The sequence below is a fragment of the Arachis ipaensis genome, chromosome B6 (assembly GCF_059453495.1).
Source record: "Arachis ipaensis isolate K30076 ecotype BB chromosome B6, ASM5945349v1, whole genome shotgun sequence".
Classification (NCBI taxonomy): Eukaryota; Viridiplantae; Streptophyta; class Magnoliopsida; order Fabales; family Fabaceae; genus Arachis; species Arachis ipaensis.
Genome location: NC_142441.1, coordinates 56,759,469 through 56,776,240, shown reverse-complemented (window position 1 = coordinate 56,776,240; position 16,772 = coordinate 56,759,469). Strand labels below are relative to the sequence as shown.

The 16,772-nt window shown below is 37.9% G+C and overlaps 1 non-coding gene across 1 annotated transcript; it reads left to right on the top strand.

Annotated features, from left to right (window-relative positions):
• Window positions 1–5,393: 5,393 nt before the first annotated feature.
• On the top strand, window positions 5,394–5,501 carry LOC148555687 (small nucleolar RNA R71). Its single transcript, XR_015886429.1, has one exon. It is a non-coding gene; the product is annotated as a small nucleolar RNA R71 (small nucleolar RNA).
• Window positions 5,502–16,772: the final 11,271 nt, after the last annotated feature.

Genomic DNA, 16,772 nt, shown 5'->3' with positions numbered 1-16,772 from the left:
AATTGTAATTCAATCACTTAAGATTGCCAAGGAGATCAATGAGTGCATTGATTGAGGAAGAGATGAAAATGAACTTGATCCGGAGAATTGCAACATCTCCTAAGCCCAATGAACTCCCCATCTCTGATCTTACCCATTCTCTTTAATTTCTGCCATTTACTTTTATGAGCAAATCCCCCATTCCCATTTACAATTCTGCAATTTATTTTCAGTCATTTACTTCCAATCCTTTAATCCTAGCATTTACTTTTCTGTTATTTACATTTCCGCCATTTTACTTTCTGCAACTCTCAACCAAAATTCTGGATTCGCTCAACTAGAACATTCTTCTAATTAAAGTTGCTTGATCAATCAATCCCTGTGGGATTCGACCTCACTCTATTGTGAGTTTTTACTTGACGACAAATTCGGTACACTTGCCGAAGGGAGATTTGTTGTGAGACAAGTTTTCCGTGCATCACCTATCCACTGATGCTCAAAACCTTGGATCCTTTTTATTACCCTTGCCTTTTGGTTTTAAGGGCTATTGGCTTTTTGCTCTTGCCTTTTGGTTTAAAGAGCTTTTGGCTTTTTCTTCTTGCTTTTTCTTTTTCTCTTTTTTCTTTCGCCATTTTTCTTTTCTTCTTTTTTTTTTCGCAAGCTTTTGGATTCACTGCTTTTTCTTGCTTCAAGAATCATTTTTATGATTTTTCAGATTATCAATAACATTTCTCCTTTTCATTATTCTTTCAAGAGCCAACATATTTAACATTCATAAACAACAATATCAAAAGATATATGCACTGTTCAAGCATTCATTTAGAAAACAAAAAGTATTGTCACCACATCAAAATAATTAAACTAATTTCAAGGATGAATTTGAAATTCATATACTTCTTGTTCTTTCGTAATTAAAACATTTTTCATTTAAGAAAGGTGATGGATTCATAGGACATTCATAACTTTAAGACATAGACACTTAGACACTAGTGATCATGTAATAAGACACAAACATAAATAAACATAAAGCATAGTAAACGAAAAACAGAGAAATAAGAACAAGGAGATTAAGGAACGGGTCCACCTTAGTGAGGGTGACGTCTTCCTCTTCTTGAAGAACCAATGGTGTTCTTAAGCTCCTCTAGATCTCTTCCTTGTCTTTGTTGCTCCTCCCTCATAGCTCTTTGATCTTCTCTAATCTCATGGAGGATGATGGAGTGCTCTTGGTACTCCATCCTTAGTTGTCCCATGTTGGAGCTTAATTCTCCTAGGGAAGTGTTGATTTGTTCCCAATAGTTTTGTGGAGGGAAGTGCATCCCTTGAGGCATCTCAGGGATTTCTTGGTGAGGGAATTCCTCATGCTCTTGTTGAGGTCCATGACTGGGCTCTCTTGTTGTGCAGTCAAATGCTGTACTACTGAGCTATGGACCCTTGAGGTGGATCTCTCCATCTCCCATGACTCGGAGGTGGAAGCTTTTGTCTTTCCTTTCCTCTTTCTAGAGGTTTCTCCGGCCTTAGGTGCCATAAATTGTTATGGAAAAACAAAAAGCAATGCTTTTACCACACCAAACTTAGAAGGTTTGCTCGTCCTCGAGCAAAAAAAGAGAAGAGGGAGTAGAAGAAGAAGAAAATGGATAAGATGGAGAGGTGTGAGTGGTTCGGCCAAGGGGGGTTTTAGGTGGTTATGATGTGTGAAAAGGAGGGAGTGATGGTTTGAATTTGAGTGGGTGGGTGTAGGTGGGTTGTATGATGGTTTTGGAGGAGTAATGGAGGTGATTGGTGAAGGGTATTTGGGGAAGAGGGTTATGAAAAGGTATGAAGAGGAGAGAAGAAAAGGTGGGGATCCTGTGGGGTCCACAGATCTAGTGGGGTTAAGGACTTAACATCCCTGCTCCAATTAGGCATGTAAAACTCCCTTAGCATGCATGACTGGAGTTAAACGCCAGTTTGCTGCTTGTTTTTAGCGTTAAACGCCCAAATGTAGCCTTTTTCTGGCGTTTAACGCCACTTCCATGCTCTGTTCTGGCGTTAAACGCCAGTCTGGTGCTTGTTTCTGGCGTTTAACGCCATCTTGATGCTTCTTTCTGGCGTTAAACACCAGTTTGATGCTTCTTACTAGCGTTTAAACGCTAGTAAGTTCTTCCTCCAGGGTGAGCTATTTTTAATGCTGTTTTTCATTCAGTTTTTGATTTGTCAGTAGTTTTTGTGACTCCACATGATCATCAACCTAAAAAAACATAAAATAAAAATAAAATAGATATAATTAAATAACATTGGGTTGCCTCCCAACAAGCACTTCTTTAATGTCAATAGCTTGACAGTGAGCTCTCATGGAGCCTCACAAATATTTAGAGCATTGTTGGAACCTCCCAACACCAAACTTAGAGTTTGAATGTGGGGGTTCAACACCAAACTTAGAGTTTGACTATGGGGGCTTTGGTTGACTCTGCAGTGAGAGAAGCTTTTCATGCTTACTCTCCATGGTTACAAAAGGAGATCCTTGAGTTTTAAACACAAGGTTGTCCTCATTCAGTTGAGGAACCAATTCTCCTCTGTCCACATCAATCACAGCTCTTGCTGTGGCTAGGAAGGGTCTCCCAATGATGATGGATTCATCCTCATCCTTCTCAGTGTCTAGGATTATGAAATCAGCAGGGATGTAAAGGCCTTCAACCTTTACTAACACGTCCTCTACTTGTCCATAAGCCTATTTTCTTGAGTTGTCTACCATCTCTAATGAGATTCTAGCAGCTTGCACCTCAAAGATCCCAAGTTTCTCCATTACAGAGAGTGGCATTAAGTTTATTCCTGACCCCAGGTCACACAGAGCCTTCTCAAAGGTCATGGTATCTATGTTACAGGGAATTAGGAATTTACCAGGATTCTGTTTCTTTTGAGGTAATTTCTGCCTATCCAATGCATTCAGTTCATTGGTGAGCAAGGGAGGTTCATCTTCCCAAGTCTCATTACCGAATAATTTGGCATTCAGCTTCATGATTGCACCAAGGTATTTAGCAACTTGCTCTTCAGTAATATCTTCATCCTCTTCAGAGGAAGAATACTCATTAGAGCTCATGAAGGGCAAAAGGAGGTTCAATGGAATCTCTATCGTCTCTAGATGAGCCTCAGATTCCTTTGGTTCCTCAAAGGGAAACTCCTTACTGGTCACTGAACATCCCAGGAGGTCTTCCTCACCAGGATTCACGTCCTCCTCCTCCTCTATGGGTTCGGCCACACCAAGTAAGGTAATGGCCTTGACGTTAGGATTTTTGCCAGTAAAGATTTTCATAAAAACAGTCGCGTTGTAGATATAGTCTCTAAACTGACAGAAATCCCTTCGTACAAACGTTTTGGTTGTCACAAGTAACAAACCCCTTTGAAATTGATAACCGAGTATTCAAACCTCAGGTCGTCTTCTCAAGGAATTGCAGGGAGGTATGTTCTTATTATTGGTTATGAGTTTGTAAATTGGGGTTTTGGAAGTAAGGAGGGAATATGTTATATGACAAGTAAAATAAAATAATAATAATAAAATCTCTTGGCAAGGTATAAGAATTGGAATTCCTATCCTAGTTATCCTTGTCAAGTGTGAAGAGAATTGGGTTTTAATCCCACTTGGTCAGCCTTTATTAAACAAAGGAAGGTTAAGTGGACTGATTAGCTTGATTCTCAAGTCCTAGTCAACTCCTGTGGAGAGACTAGTGTTAGAGCAATCCTAGCTAAAGCAAAATCTGCCAATTTCAATCACTTGCTGAGTTTGATAACTCAAGTACTACCAATCACTTGACCAAAGCCAAAAGGGAGAAAAATATCTAAATTAAATTAAAAGCATCAATATAAGCAAAGCAATCTTAAATCTGAAAATACCTCGAATTGCATTAACAAAAGAAATTAAATTTGGCATAGATGTTCATAAATTAAGTTGAGAAAATAAATAAAAATAAAAAACCTGGGATTGAGAGTCACTCTTAAAACTAAGAGAAATCCTAAATCCTAATCCTAAGAGAGAGGAGAGAATCTCTCTCTCTAAAAACTACATCTACTCCTAAAATTGTAAATATGAGAGCCTTTTATGTATCGATGCATTCCCCCACTTTATAGCCTCTAATCTATGTTTTCTGGGCCGCAAACTGGGTCAAAAATAGCCTAGAATTCGCTGGAGAAGAATTCAAATATGCTGAATCCCGTCACTGCGACGCGGCCGCATGGAGCATGCGGTCGCGTCGCCTAGCGTCAGAGCAACTATGGCATATTATATTTCAAATCAAAGCCCCGGACGTTAGCTTTCCAACGCAACTATAACCGCGTTGTTTGGACCTCTATAGCTAAAGTTATAGCCGTTTGAGTGCGAAGAGGTCAGGCTGGACAGCTTAGCAATTTCTCCAACTTCTTGTATTCCTTCCACTTTTGCATGCTTCCTTTCCATCCTCTGAGCCATTCCTGCCCTATAATCTCTAAAAACACTTAACACACATATCAAGGCATCTAATGGTAATAAGAGAGGATTAATATTAGCAAATATAAGTCCAAAGAAACATGTTTTCAATCAAAGCACAAAATCAGGAAGGAAATATAAAACCATGCAAATATTATGAATAAGTGGGTAAAGAGTTGATAAAATCCACTCAATTGAGCACAAGATAAACCATAAAATAGTGGTTTATCAGGCCTTGCACTCTCTTTTTGGATTCTCTTCTGTATTGCTTGGGAGAGTACTAGGAGGAGTTTCAGTAACTCTTTTACTCAGTTGGACCACTTGTGCCTCCAAATTTCTAATGGAGGACCTTGTTTCATTCATGAAACTTAGAGTGGCCTTAGATAGATCAGAGACTATATTTGCTAAGCTAGATGGATTCTGCTCAGAATTCTCTGTCTGTTGCTGAGTGGATGATGGAAAAGGCTTGCTATTGCTAAACCTGTTTCTTCCACCATTATTAAAGCCTTGTTGAGGCTTTTGTTGATCCTTCCATGAGAAATTTGGATGATTTCTCCATGAGGGATTATAGGTATTCCCATAGGGTTCCCCCATGTAATTCACCTCCGCTATTGCAGGATTCTCAGGATCATAAGCTTCTTCTTCAGAAGATGCCTCTTGAGTACTATTGGATGCAGCTTGCAATCCATTCAGACTCTGAGAAATCATATTGACTTGTTGAGTCAATATTTTATTCTGAGCCAATATGGCATTTAGAGTATCAATTTCAAAAACTCCCTTCCTCTGAGGAATCCCATTACTCACAGGATTCCTTTCAGAAGTGTACATGAACTGGTGATTTGTAACCATATCAATGAGTTCTTGAGCTTCTGCAGGTGTTTTCTTTAGGTGAATGGATCCACCTACAAGAATGGTCCAATGACATCTTTGATAGTTCAGACAGACCATCATAGAATATATCCAGGATGGTCCATTCTGAAAGCATGTTAGAAGGACACTTTTTGGTCAGTTCTTTGTATCTCTCCCAAGCTTCATAGAGGGATTCACCTTCTTTTTGTCTGAAGGTTTAAACATCCACTCTAAGCTTGTTAAGCTTTTGAGGAGGAAAGAACTTGGCTAAGAAATCTGTGACCAGCTTATCCCAAGAGTTCAGGCTATCTTTAGGTTGAGAGTCCAACCATATTCTAGCTCTGTCTCTTACAGCAAATGGGAAAAGCATAAGCCTGTAGACCTCGGAGTCAACCCCATTGGTCTTAACAGTATCACAGATCTGCAAGAACTCAGTTAAGAACTGAAAAAGATCTTCTAATGGAAGTCCATGAAACTTGCAATTCTGTTGCATCAGAGAAACTAGTTGAGGCTTTAGCTTAAAATTGTTTGCTCCAATGGTAGGGATTGAGATGCTTCTTCCATGTAAGTTGGAATTTGGTGCAGTAAAGTTACCAAGCATCTTTCTTGCATTGTTATTATTTTTGGCCATGTCTCCTTCTTTTTTGAAATTTTCAGTCAGATTTTCTCCAGAGAGTTGTGCTTTAGCTTCCCTTAGCTTCCTCTTCAGAGTCCTTTCAGGTTCAGGATCAGCTTCAACAAGAATGTTCTTATCCTTGTTCCTGTTCATATGAAAAAGAAGAGAACACAAAAGAAAATATGAAATCCTCTATGTCACAGTATAGAGATTCCTTATGTAAGTATAAGAAGAGAAGAGTAGCAAAAGAAAAAGATAAGAATCCAAACACAGGGAGAGGAGTTGGTTCGAAGTTTTGAGTGAAAGAGGGGTATTAGTAGATAAATAAATAAATAGAAGGGGATGAGAGATAAGAGAATTCAAAAATTAAATAAAATAAAATAAAAATATTTTTGTTTTTAATTTAAAATTAAAGTTAGAATTCGAAAATAAGAAAAGAAATAAAATTAAAATTAAAATTTAAAATAATTAGTTAATTAAAAAGGAATTTTGAAAAAGAGGAAGGTGATTTTTGAAAATTAGAGAGAGAAAATTAGTTAGGTAGTTTTGAAAAAGATAAGAATAAAACAAGATAAGATTAGTTTGAAAAGGATTTGAAAATCAATTTTAAAAAGATAAGAGTTTAGAAAAGATTTTGAAATTAATTTTGAAAAAGATGTGATTGAAACTTATTTTGAAAAAGATTTGAAAAAGAAATTTTAAGATATTTGATTTTGAAAATTAAATTTGATTACTTGACTAACAAGAAATAAAAAGATACGAATTTAAAATTTAAAGATTGAACCTTTCTTAATAGGCAAGTAACAAACTTAAAATTTTTTGAATCAATCACATTAATTGTTAGTAAAGATTTTGAAATTATGAACAAGATAAGAAAAAGATTTTTGAGAATCAAATTGAAATTTTCGAAAATATAAAAGAAAAAGTGAAAAAGATTTGATTTTTGAGAAAGATTTGAAAAAGATAGAATTTTTAAATTGAAAATTTGATTTGACTCATAAGAAACAACTAGATTTTAAAAATTTTTGAAAAAGTCAAGTAAAAATATTTGAATTTTATGAGAAGAAAAGGGAAAGATATTTTTTTGATTTTTGAATTTTTAATGATGGAAGAGAAAAACATGAAAAAGACTCGATGCATGAAAGTTTTGGATCAAAACAAATGATGCATTCAAGAACACTATGGTAGTCAACGGGAAGATGGGTGCAAGAACAAGGTTTGGGACCCCGGAATTCATTTCAACAATCAAAACTCTTGGGGCCTTGTCATCTACCTAAGCTTACTTGAAGCCCTTGTGCGCCTAATTTGGGATCCCGGTGGACATTGGAGATGCAAGCAATGGTGGGAATTCAAGGATGAATTCAAGTATAAACCACCCTAGCAAGGACCCCCACCAAATGTCCAACTTAAGGACTTAAACTAAAAGTGCTAGGTGGGAGACACCCTACCATTGTAAACTCTTTCCAACCTCTTTTAGGCTTGGTTAATAAGTGATTTGAGTTACCATTGTAGGTAGTTTTTGTTATTTTCTATACTCTTATGTATTTTGCTTTTATTGATAGGTTGTTTGTTGCATTCATGCTTTGATTAGAATATTTGTTGTTAGATTGCATTTGGTTTGTTGTATAAGTTTTATTTTTAGTATGTTTGAAAATGTTTCAAAAACTAGAAAGATTTGTTGTTAAATTTGATTTGTGGTTGCTTTATAATGTTTATAGGTTAGGAGAGTGTTAAATTCTATTTTTATGCTTCTTAAAAAAAAAGGAAGCATCCGCGCGCAAGCGTGCTGTGCGCGCGCGCACCGGTGGTGCATATCACACTCCTGGTACAAAAACCAGAGAGTTGTGCCAAAGTTGTGCCTACTCCATGTTCGCGACCCACGCGCAAGCGTGCATGACGCGTACGCGTCGGTCGCCATCTTCACATCCGCGCGTATGCGTGCTATGCGCGTACGCATCGCTTGTCCCACCCGCGCCCCCACGCGCACGCATGCTGTGCGCGTACGTGTCGCCCTCCGCGCCCTGTTTTTCCCCTGTTCTGCCGTGTTTTCTTTCTCCCTTCTTCTCTTCTTTTCCTTCTAGTTTCTTCCTCTTTCTTTTTCCTTCTTTCTTCCTTTCTTACTTTCTTTCCTTTCTTCTTTTCTTTTCAAAATTCCACTTTTTATTCTTCTTATTTCCATTTTCTTCTACATGTTGCATTTCAATATTATCTCCCATTGAATTTTAATTTTGTTTTTATAGCTTGTTCATGTTTTCTTTTCTAAGTTCTTGTTTTAATAATGGTGTTGGATTCTTATATTCAATTTTTGAGAATTTCTTGGTTAATCTTGGTGTTTTGTGACTTGTTTGACATTAATTGTAATATTTGTTCCACATACAAGATTAGTGCTTTAGTCCTTCCTAATTCATTATTCTTTGTTTTTGTACTTCATTATCATTGAGTTAGGATGAGACCAAATGCTCTCACGCTTATCACTAATCTTGTTTGTGTCAATTCCTAATTAAACTTGATGCTCCTAAGTGTTCTTCATGCTTTAACTTTGTTCTTGCATCAAGTATTAGTTGATATGCCCTTTGCATATATTGCTTTCTCACTCACATGCGTAGCTAACATGTAGTGAGAACCTTAATCTTGTTTGGCAATAGCCCCCGCCTATGTTCTACTTGCTTTTCTATCTTTGTTGTAGGCTTAATTCTCTTTCTTTTTCTTTCCTTTTAGGTTGGCTCCCAAAAGAAAGAAATGGAAAAGCTTCTAAAGGGGCAATAAACAAGTTCACTCGGACAACCTTTTGAAGGAGCTCATCAATTGTAGCAACCCGTCCACCTTGCTCTTCTTTGCATGCACTGACGACGGTGCAAATTTCTAAGTGTGGGGAGGTCGTTCGACCGATCTCCATGGGTAACAATTTCCTTTTTCAACACCAATTCTTGATTTTCTTTGTTAGTTAGTTGTTGCATTGCATGATAGGTTGCATGTTAGTTAGAATTTATACATATTTCACCATTTCTTTTTATGTTAGGACTACTTGGTTAGGGTGATGATTTCTTTTCCAAGAAAACTGTTTTTAGGGCACCCTACCAATTTGAAAAAAAAATTGTTGAACTTGCTCGAAGAATTTATTTTGGAACATGTTTTTTGAGCTAAGAACACAAGCATGTGAGTTTTGAGCCCAATTGTGTGGTTACATCTTATAACCACTTATTTTCCATTCTTGTGTGTATTATTCTCTCTCTATGATTGTAATATTTGATTTGTTTGATTCTTTATGTCCATTGTTCCATGTATTCATCCATTTATATGATTGAGGCCATCATTTCATTTAGCTCACTTACTCAAATAGCCTACCTTTCATCAACCATTGTTAGCCAAATTTGAGCCTATTTAATCCCTTTTGTTCTTAATTTTAGCACATCACTAACCCTAAGTGAAAAACAATAAATGTCCTTAATTTAGACTTTTGATTAGCTTAGGCTTGTGGGGGTGTGTATCATTTGGGAATGGGAAACTTGGGACATTGGTTGAGGTAAAAGTGTAATTTTATTTTTGTTAAAAATATTGGGAATTGGGTACGTATTCATGCACCATATGTAAAACCATATGCATTGATATGTTTGTATATACTTTAGAAAAAAAATGATAAAGAAAAAGAAAAAGAACATATATTTATATATAAAAAAAATAGAAAAAGAAAAAAATTCAATAAAAAGGGGACAAAAATGCCCCAAAGTAAAGTTCAATGAAAATCAATGCATATGGAATGTGAAAAAGTGGGAATCATGGGTAGCTAGGTTGTGTATTAGAATTGTATAGGTTGTTGTATGTGTTTGGTGAGAGCTTAGGTTAATCAAAGATTCAAATTTCAAGCTCACTTGACCATATGCATCCTACCTTGACCCTCGCCCCATTACAACCTATGAACAAGTCCTCATGATGAATGTATGCATGCATTGAATAATTGTTGATTGTTAGATGAAAAACAAATCTTGGAAAGCATGAGTAGAAGAGAATTGAGTGAATTGACCCTATACACTTGAGCGACTAGAGCGGATACACTTCCGGTGAGAGTTTGATGCTCAATTCCATGTTCCCGGCTTTCATGAGCTTTTCTTCTTGCAAGTCTATTTGAACTTCATTTTGATATTTGAATTGGTAGGATTCATGAGTCATCATACTACTTAGCCCTACATGTGCATATGTGTTCTTAGAGATTGATTTTCTTTTGACCAAGTAAGTAGAATCATTTTGCATTTAGTTGCATTCATATAGATAGGTGCATATAGTTTATTTGCATTGAATAAATGTTCATACCCCTTTTCTTATCCTTCTTTATTCTTAGCATGAAGACACGCTTGGTTTAAGTGTGGGGAGATTTGATGAACCCCGAATTTATGGTTTATCTTGTGCTTAATTTGGGGGATTTTATCAACTTTACTCACATTTATTTAATGAAATAACATGGTTTTACAAAGTGGGAGAACTCATGAAGAAATGAAGGAACCGTAAAGCTGTCAAGCCTGACCTCTTCGCACTCAAACAACCATAACTTGAGCTACAGAGGTCCAAATAAGGCGGTTCCAGTTGCATTGGAAAGCTAACATCCGGGGCTTCCATAGTTGCCTGACATATAGGGGTGCGCACGTGCCATGTACGCGTGCATGCCGATGCTGCACATGGCCCATTAAAAGTGAAATTGTGGCCAGTGATTTGTAGCTCATTTTGGGCCCAATCCAACTCATTTCTGATGCTATTGAACCCAAGGATTGAGGGGGGAATGAACCAAGTAGTTATAGTTTAGTTTTCATCATGTTTCAGGTTAGAATTCTAGAGAGAGAAGCTCTCCTTTCTCTCTAAAATTTAGGGTAGTTTAGGTTTAATTCTCTCAAATTTATCTTTCAATTCTTGTTTTGATTTCAATTCTCTTTATGTTTTAGTGTTCTATTGTCTTCATCTTCTTAGTTTCTCTTGTTAATTTCTTGTTTTGCTCTCTTTTATGTTTTTGAACAATTGTCGGATCTAAATTTTCTTTAATGCAATCTTATGTTTCCATGCTCTTTTATGTTTATCTTAGTTGTTATTGTTGATTTCTTGCTTGTGGTAGTCATGGGTTTCACTAATTCTAGCATTTTGTGATGTTTGCTTTTATTGCACTCTAGGTATTTGATAAAAATGTGTACACTAGTTTTTGAGTAGTTTTCTTTACTGTTGGCCTAGGCTAAGGGAATTAAGTGACCTTGAGTCATTGGGTCTCAATGATTTGGTGATTTGAGAACACTTGGTAATCAATTTGATACTCATTGACACTAATCTACTACTAATCTAATTAGTAGATAGGTTGGGACTTATGGGTTGATGTGATCAAGCCTATTTGACGTACTTCAAGCTTAGAAGTAGATATTACGTACTTAAAGCTTTTGAAAGTAGACTTAATAGGTTGGCCTCTCATAATTGACAATATATGGTTTGTAGACAAAGATGGTGATCTCAATTTACCTATGTCTAGCCAAGAGTTCTTTTTCCTTCGTTTTATTATTTATTGTCCATTTACTTTTCTTACCATTTAATTTCTTGCAAAAATATAAAACCAACCCCCTTACCCCCTTTATAGCCAATAATTGAGCATTTCATTGCAATTCCTTGTGAGACAACCCAGAGTTTAAATACTTCGGTTAATTCTTATTTGGGGTTTGTTATTTGTGACAACCAAATTTTTGATTGTGATGATTGTTTGTTGGTGTAGAATTATACTTGCAACAAGAATTAATTTTGAGAAATTCTATACCACCGAAGAATTCACTCATCGTGCACCATCACTGGCGTTGAACGCCAGTAAGGAAGTCCTTACTGGGCATTCAACGCCCAAAGAAGCACCACATCTGGCGTTGAATGACAGTAACAGAGCAGCTGGGTGTTCAACGCCCACTACAAACGCCCCTATTGAAGAACCGAAGGTAACTAAGGCTCATGAGGAGACCATAGAAGTTCCATTGAATGCCTTGTTGCAAATTATGGACTATGAGGATCACTCCTACTCTGATGAGGAAGAGGAAACTAGGGAAGAGCAAGTTGCTCGTTACCTAGGAGTCCTCATAAAGCTAAATTCCATGTTATTTGGAAAAGAGATGTTGAAGGAAGAACCTCCAGTGCTAACCAAGGAACTCAATGCCTTGGTTCAGAAGAAACTACCTCAGAAGCTGCCGGTTCCCGGACGCTTCATAATTCCTTGCACCATAGGCACCATTACCCTTGAGAAGGCTCTATGTGACCTAGGGTCAAGCATAAACCTCATGCCACTCTCTGTAATGGAGAGGCTGGGAATCTTTGAGGTACAAACTACAAGAATCTCATTAGAGATGGCAGACAAGTCAATGAAAAAGGCATATGGTCTGGTAGAGGATGTCTTAGTAAAGGTTCAGAACCTTTACATCCCTACAGATTTTATAATCTTGGACAATGGAGAGGAAGAGGATAAATCTATCATCCTTGGAAGACTCTTCCTAGCTACTACCAATGACATCATTGATGTAGCAAAAGGAGAGCAAGTCCTGCAATTGCATGAGGACTGCATATTGTTAAAGATGCCTAACCCCAACTCTCCCTCTAACAAAAAAGAGATAGTTGTACAACACTTAGTGTCCCAACCATCTCTCAGTGCAAAGCTATACAAAGCCTGCATACACCAACTCTAAGTTTGGTGTTGGGTGGCCATCACCAAGCACTGAGAATAAAGGTACTAAGAAGAAGGTACCTAATGGCTTGAGGGACTAGAAGATCCCTACTAAAGGCTTCTCACCTGGCATGAGAGTTGTCTTCACTGATAACCCAGTCATTCCAGATACTGTGAAATAGATCCTGTCTCTAGAGCATGTGGAGTTCATCCATGAGAGCACAGGCAAGAAGTTCACTGTAAGGGGTAAAATTTTGAGCCCCTACCCATCTCCGTACCCAGTCATTCCATATACTGTGAACTAGATCCTGTCTCTAGAGCATGTGGAGTTCATCCATGAGAGCACAGGCAAGAAATTCACTGTAAGGGGCAAAATTCTGAGCCCTTACCCATCTCCGTAAAGAGCTAACCGTCAACCTAGTGACGTTAAAGAAGCGCTTGTTGGGAGGCAACCCAATGATAAACCCCATTTTTAGGGTTTATCTTGTGCTTAATTTAGGAGATTTTATCAACTTTTCTCACATTTTTTCAATGAAATTGCATGGTTTCATGACTTTCTCCTAATTTGTGCTTAAGAGTAAAAGCATGCTTTTTAGGCCTTAAATTGGTTAATTTTAATTCACCTTTGATTTCACTAGATGCCTTAATGTGTTTGTTAGTGAATTCAGGTTTAAGAGGCAAGGAATGGATCAAAGGAGTGAAGAGAAAAGCATGCAAAGTGGAGAACTCATGGAAAATCAAGGATTTGGAGTGGATACATCGACGCGCACACGTAATAGACGTGCACGCGTGGACATGAAGTCACATGGCAACGCGTACACGTGACATGACGTGTACGCGTGGAAAGCAAAATGCCAAGCGACGCGTACGCGTGACTCATGCGTACGTGTCAAAGCTCGCACGTGACCTCATTAAAGTGAAAACGCTTGGGGCAATTTCTGAGCTTCCCAGGCCCAAATCCAACTGATTCCAGAGACTATTTCATGTAAAATTGAAGATTGGACAGGGGGGAGAGAAATTAGTTTAGTTTTCACTATGCTTTAGTTAGTTTCTAGAGAGAGAAGCTCTTTCTTCTCTCTAGAATTAGGTTAGATGTAGATTAAGATTTCTTTAGATCTAGGTTTAATTCATGTTTTGATTTACTTTTCCTTCATCATTTCTTATTCCTTTATCTTTACTTTCTTAGTTTAGTATTTTACTCCTTGTATTTGTTTACTTTGTTGTTGATGCACTCTTGTTCCTTTTATTTTCCTTTAATGCAATTTATGTTTGATTTCTTTTATTATTTATTTGAGTTATTGTTGTTAATTTCTTTGCAATTGGTAGTTGTAGATTTACATTTCTTGCAATTTCATCTTACTTTCTTTTTAAGCCTTCCAAGTGTTTGACAAAATGCTTGGAAGGATGTTAGAGTAGATTTTTGTGTTCTTGGCTTGGGATGGTAACTTAGGTGAACTTGAGTTGCTAATGTCCAAGTTATTGATAATTGGTGTCCATTGACTCTAGCTTCCACTAAGTTAATTAGTGAGGTGGCTAGGCCTTATAGATTGGGATTGATGTAGCCCATTTGACTTTCCTTCACTTGTTAGAAGATGACTTAATGGGATTGATCCTTACAATTATCATGTTGTGGTTAGTGACAATGATAAAGATCCTTAACCATCAACCCTTGCTAAGACCTTTTAATAATTTAAGTTTCATTTACTTTCTTGTCATTTATGTTTCTTGTCCTTTATTCCAAAACGCCAAAAACACTTTGCCATAACCAATAATTGAGCACACTTCCCTGTAATTCCTTGAGAGACGACCCTCGGTTTGAATACTTCGGTTATTTTTATTGGGATTTGTACTTGTGACAAACAAATTTTTTTGAGAATTGTTTGTTGGTTTAGAACTATACTTGCAATGAGAATTCATTGAGAAATTCTATACCGACACAATTTTCCTTTTCTTCACCCAACCATAATTAAGTATTTTTGTTTTTCTTTCAGTTTATTTTACATAATTATTTCTTTAAGTTTGTGATCATGTGCAGTAGTTAGAACAGAAACAGAGACAGTCAGAACTGGAAACAAAACACCCTGGGGCAGGTACCTCGTTGGCGTTGAATGCCAGACAAGGAAGTAAGAGCGGGCGTTCAACACCCACAAAGAGCAGTATTGCTGGCGTTGAACGCCAGCCAGGGAACATGCAGCTGGCATTGAATGCCAGCTAGGGGGCAAAGGCTGGGCATTCAACGCCTCAAAGGAGGCAGAGACCTGGCGTTAAACGCCAGGAAGGAGGCCTCCAATGGGCATCCAACGCCCCATGAGCAGCATGAAGCTGGCGTTGAATGCCAGCTAGGAGTAGGACCTGGGTGTTCAACACCCACAAGGGGGCAGGGAATTCGAATTCCCTAGCCTTCCAAGACCAGTGGGTCCCACCGAATCTCAACCTACCCCACTTCTTCTCTCTCTCACTTTCACTCTTTTCAATACACTCTTCCCCATAAACCCTCAACCGGTCACATCCATACCTGTTCCCAAAACATCATAACTCCCACCAACCCCACCCACTTCAAATTCAAAACTTTCTCACTCAATTACCACCCATTCATTCGAACCCTACCCTATCCCACCCCTATAAATACCCCTTCTTCCAACCCTTCATACACATAACTCATAAACTAAAGCCCCCACTTGGCTGAAACACTCTCTCCCTCCATCTCCACTCTTCTCTTCTTCTTTTACTCTTTTCTTTCGTATTTTACTCAAGGACGAGCAAAGCTTTTAAGTTTGGTGTTGGAAAATCCTTGCTTTTTGCTTTCCATTCACACTTATGGCACCTAAAGTCGGAGAATCCTGTAGAAAGAGGAAAGGGAAAGCTATTGCTTCTACCTCTGAACCTTGGGAGATGGAGAGATTCATCACCAAAGCTCATCAAGACCACTTCTACGAAGTAGTGACAAAGAAGAGGGTGATTCCTGAGTACCCAGAGATCCGACAAAAAATCCGAAGGAGAGGTTGGGAAGTCCTAACTAATCCTATCTCGAAAATTAGAATCTTGATGGTACAAGTGTTTTATGCCAATGCATGGGTCACTAATCATCATGATGTAAGCGTGAACCCAAGCCCCAAAAATTGGAGCACCATGGTCCGAGGGCAACCCTTGGACTTCAGCCCAGAAAGTGTAAGGTTTGCGCTCCATTTGCCAGTAATGCAAGGAGACCCACATCCTTACACTAGAAGAGTGAATTTCGATCAGAGGCTAGATCAAGTCTTTTCAGACATTTGTGTGGAAGGAGCTCAGTGGAAGAGGGATACTCAAGGCAAGCTTGTCCAACTAAGAAGGCTTGACCTCAAGCCTATATCTATTGGATGGTTGGACTTCATCTAACGCTCTATCATCTCTACTAGCAATCAGTCAGAAGTGACCATTAACCGAGCCATCATGATTCATTGCATCATGATTGGGAGTGAGGTGGAGGTACATGAGGTAATACCTCAAGAACTGTACTAGGTAGCTAAAAATCCTTCCACCTTAGCAGGGTTGGCTTTTTCCCACCTTATCTGTCACTTATGCAATTCAGCTGGAATTGTAATAGAAAGAGACACTCCTATTGAAGAGGACAATCCCATCACTAAAAGAAGGATGAAACAAACGAGAGAGCCTACACATTCACATCAACAAGAGCATGTGAAGTTTCCTCAACAAGAAATTCCTGAGATGCCTCAACGGATGCATTTCCTCCCCAAGGCTATTGGGACCAATTGCATACTTTTTTAGGAGAATTGAGCTCCAACATGGATCAGTTGAGGATGGGACACCAAGAGCACTCCGCCATCCCCCATGAAATAACAAAGGCTTGAAGGAAGAACAAAGAGGCAAGGGTGTGACATAGAAGACATCAAGCGCTCCATTAGATTTTCTAGAGGAAGTAGTAGCCGCCGTCACTAAGGTGGTCACGTTCCATATTCCCCTTTGCTTATGTTATTTTTCTGTTTTCCATTTTATTTCATTATTTGTTTCCTATTTTTAACTGTATGATAATCTTTCTTTATGCCTTAAAGCTATGAAATATTTCATATATCTCTCACCTTGCTTAAAGAAAATTTTATTTGAAAAAGACTAGGGAAATGCATGAATTTCGAGTTATATCATAAGAATAGTTCAATTATTTTGATGTGGTAGCATTGCTTTTATTTTTTGAATGCATGAATGAACAATGCATGTTTGATGTTGGAGTTAAG